Genomic DNA, 4,643 nt, shown 5'->3' on the forward strand with positions numbered 1-4,643 from the left:
CCTTTCAACCAAGAATTGAAGGTGTGGAGGGACTCAGCCATGTAGATATCTGGGCTTAGGGTTTTCCCGACCAAGGAAGCAGCTGGGAAAATGTCTTTGAGGCAGAGTCTGTCAGACAGACTCCAGACACTGCAAGGAGGCCAGTGTGGCTGGACAGCAGAGAGGGAGAGGTGAATGGAAGGAGGTGAGGTCAGGGGCTACTCGGTGCTTGATCTTGTTGGCTGGGGAAGCTTCGATTCTGCTAGCTACACAGAAAGGAACAGCAAAGGGTTATAGGAGCCAAGTTATAAGTCTGTGGAAGGCTGTAGCATGAGTGCAAAGAGGAACACAGGGGAGCAGAAGTCAGAGAAGAGGGTTTGGGCAAAATGTTGGGAGGAAAGCAAGGAGGAGCGTCTCCTTGTGAAGGTGAAAGAGCTCAGCTGGATGGGACATACCCAGTCATCAGTGGGTTCACAGCCTTGTCTCTGTGGACGTGAGAATCACACCCACCAATTTGCAGGTCTGTGCACAAATCTTGGATAAAATCCTGCTAAGCAGTAATCTCTGAGGCAAGCCTTACTTTCAAGAGGAAGGACTCCAAGTCCGCTGGCTTCTGGGCACCTGTTCTGAGGTCAGACACAGATTTTCTCAGAAGCTTTGAGCATTGCTTTGCTCTGCTGGATGCCTGTGTTTCACAGATAGACAAATTGTACCAGGAAATGTAACACAGGCAAGGACATCTTTATTCAAAGCTTACATTCACTATAGAGGAGGAAAGAAATCAGAAGCCTATTGTTATAGAGACAGACCAGAAAGCTATCACAACAGGGGAGAGAAAGTGGGCACAACTCCCCTGAGGCAGAGGGCAGGAGAGTTAAGGTCTGGGAAGAGCTAATGGAAGAGTACTGCAGAGGGGCGGTCAGTGATGGGGGTGTCCCTTACAGGATGTTATCTCCTGAGGTCACTGGAGGCCAGGCGGAGCAGGTTCTAAATGGATTCTGTGAGGGCCAAGATCAGGGCGGTTAGGGGCACAGAGCCAGGAAGAAGCCTGTCTAAGGATTAGTCATGCTATGGGAATTTGATCCATAACACAAAGGATAGGGATTTAATAATTTACATTGTTTTCCAGGGTTGCAAACTCAGGTAAAATTCAACCCTCTTATGATCTAATTTTCCCCCTCATATCTGTAGATGTAGGAATTTGATACTCATGTGAGGGACTATGGGAAATAAAAATTGCGTATGCCTAGAACACATTAGATCCTCATTAACTAGGGTCCGGGAAGATTCATTCACACCCTGCTCTGTGTTAGCCAAACATGTGTATAAAGAAGCAGGCCAGGGAAGGACACCGTGGCTCAGAAGGCAGAGTTCTTGCCTGCCATGCCCAAGATTCAGGATCGATTCCTGGTGACTGCCCATGCAAAAAAAAAAAAAAAAAAGAAAAAGAAAAGAAAAAGAAAACCAGGCCAGATTCAGATTCACCTGAGAGTCTCCTCTACCCATCAAGAGAAGGATGGGGGTTTAGGGGACTGATGCGGAGTTTGTGCCATTTCCTTCATTTGTCTTTGTTATTGTCATAGGTCCAAGGAGCACACTTAATTTCTTAATTAGGTGTGCCATCCTGAGAGGGGTTAAAATAAGAGGCTGCAGTGAATGACCTTAATCCTCGCAGGTCAGTCTCTAGGAGGTATTACCAGTGACAGGTTCACACTCTCCATTAGATGCTGTAGGGACTAACATAGTTTATGCCAGAGTTTATGGTACTTGTTGGGTACACCAAAGGAATGGGTGAAGATGCCTTCAGATTCTCAGGGAGGGTCCATGTCACGGTTTGCTAAAGGTGCCAGATGCACTGGTCTTTGTTTTAAGCCACAGCTGCTTTACCCATTGAAAAGAGACCCTTCCAGCCCAGAGGCATTAATGTGCGGGGGGCTGAGAGAGTAGGGGGAAGGTTAGGGCTCGTTAGATGTGTCAGGGATTGGCCGCAATTTTTTTTTAATAAAACGCAGTTTCATTGAGATATATACACACCATAGAAAGCATCCTAAATATACATTCGCTAGCTCCCAGTATCATCACATAGTTGTGCACAGAAACCCATGATCAGACTTACAATATTTTCATTACTCCAGATAAATAAAAATAAAAAAGAAACCCCACATCCTCCCATACCCCTTATCCCATTCTATTACTGACAATGGTAAGAGCCTATTTTGATATTCAACGTGTCAATTATTGCTTACAGATGGAGAATGCAGGCATCGATGCTACTTCTCGCATGCTAGGCGATTCGGCTAATTCCCCTTACCACAAGCATACACACCTCATGAATACTAATTTACCTGTGACCTGCCAGCTCACCATTCTATGTCATGAATGATTAGCTCAGACCACAAATTTGTCCCCCTTAACTACCTAGACACATAAACATTTCCTGTTTAGTTCACTGACCGAGACTGCCCCCAATTGCAAAAGTAATCCCAACTGCACGTCACACCACTTCTAACTCGTCTACTCCTCACTGGGGAAGTATAAGGCAAAACCAGTCTTGCTGAGACACTCTTGATCTTTGGAACTGGGTTGCTCTCACGATTGCAATATCCTGAATAAAATCAATTTCCCTACTAGATGGGTTTATGTGCTTATATTGTGTACCCAATTGACTATGCAAACTAAAATACAAAATAGAAGTAATCATTATCAAATAGCAGAATGATGTAGCCAGACTTGAAAGCTGTTTGGCGCTTCCTCAAAGTTAAACATAGTATGAACATATGACCCAGCAATCCTATTTCTATATATATACCCCAAAGTATTGAAAGCAGGTACTCAGGCAGATATCTATAATACTAATATTCATAGAAGCATTATCCAAAATAGCCAAAAGGTGGAAGCAAGGCAACTGGTCCTTAATAGACAAGTGGATAAAGGAAATTTGGGATACATGCAATGGAATATTATTCAGTCATGAAAAGGAATGAAGGTCTGATATATACTGCAACCTGGCTGAACCATGAAGACATTATGTTGAGCAAAATAAGCCAGATACAAAAGGACAAATACTGATACTGTATGATCCCACTGTGCTGGTTTGAAGGGAAGTATGCCCCCTAAGAAAAGCCATGTTTTAATATGGATCCCATTTCTTAAAGGTAGAATAGTCTCTATTCAATGCTGTGTATTTGGGACTGTGATGGGATCATCTCCCTGGTTGATGAGATTTAGTTAAGAACGGTTGTTAAACTGGATTAGGGGATGAGAGTCCACCAGCCAGCGACCTTTGGAGATGAAGAAGGGAAATGCCTCCCGGGGAGCTTCATGAAACCAGAAGCCAGGAGAGTAAGCTAGCAGATGATGCCGTGTCTGCCATGTGCCCTTCCAGCCGAGAGAGAAGCCCTGACTGCGTTCGCCATGTGCCTTTCCAGATGAGAGAGAAACCCTGAACTTCATTGGCCTCTTGAACCAAGGTATCTTTCCCCAGATGCCTTTGATTGGACATTTCTATAGACTTGTTTTAATTGGGACATTTTCTCGGCCTTAGATCTGTAAACTAGCAACTCATTAAATTTCCCCTTTTAAAAGCCATTCCGTTTCTGGTATATTGCATTCCAGCAACTAGCAAACTAGAACACCCACTTATATGAATAAATTAGAATAAGCAAATTCATAGAGACAGAAATATCACAGGCTACGGGGGGAATGTGTGGGGATGGGTGGTAGGTGGGTGAGTAGCAGGTTAATGCTTAGTGCGTACAGAGTTTCTGTTTGAGGTGATGGTAACTTTTTAAAAATAATACTATTACATATTTTATTTAAAATATACACTCAGAAAAGGGTACAGTCCAATGATAGAGAACAGAGTGAACACACCCAAGTAACCACAGACCCGATCACCCAGAATGTTAGCTGCACCCAGAAACCTCCCTCGTACACCCAGACAGTACACCCCAAAGATTAAACCTTGTACTGTTATAATATAGGGGTCAAATTAAATTATCTTTATTAAGGGGTGATTTTCTTTTGTTAATCACCATAATTTTATTTTCAAAAATGTTTTTAAAATATTTTTATTGAGGAATCTTCACACAGATACAGTCCAATATATGGTATACAATCAATAGTTCACAATACCATAAGATAGTTGTGTACTCATCATCCCGATCATTTTTAGAACATTTCAATCACTCCAGAAAAAGAAATAAAAAGAACAAAAAAAAAACCCCTCATACCTCCTATACCCCTTACATCTCCCTCTCATTGACCACTAGTATTTCAATCTACCCATTTTTTTTACCTTTTTTGTCCCCTTATTATTTATTTATTTTTATCTGTATTTTTTTACTCATGTGTCCCCACCCTGGATAAAGGGAGTGTCAGTCACAAGGTTTTCACAATCATTCACGTTGTAAAAGCTATATGGTTATACAATCGTCTTCAAGAATCAAGGCTACTGGAACACAGCTCAACAGTTTCAGGTACTTCCCTCCAGCCACTCAGATACACCATAAAAGGGATATCTATATAATGCATAAGAATAACCTCCAGGATACACCATGGGCTCAAAAATTACATCCTGACCAAAAGGGGGGAAAAGACGTGCAACTAATAAAGTATCAGTGGCAGAGAGAGTTCAAATAGAGTCGAAAGGCTACTCTGGAGGT

Source organism: Tamandua tetradactyla, chromosome X (assembly GCF_023851605.1).
Source record: "Tamandua tetradactyla isolate mTamTet1 chromosome X, mTamTet1.pri, whole genome shotgun sequence".
NCBI lineage: Eukaryota > Metazoa > Chordata > Mammalia > Pilosa > Myrmecophagidae > Tamandua > Tamandua tetradactyla.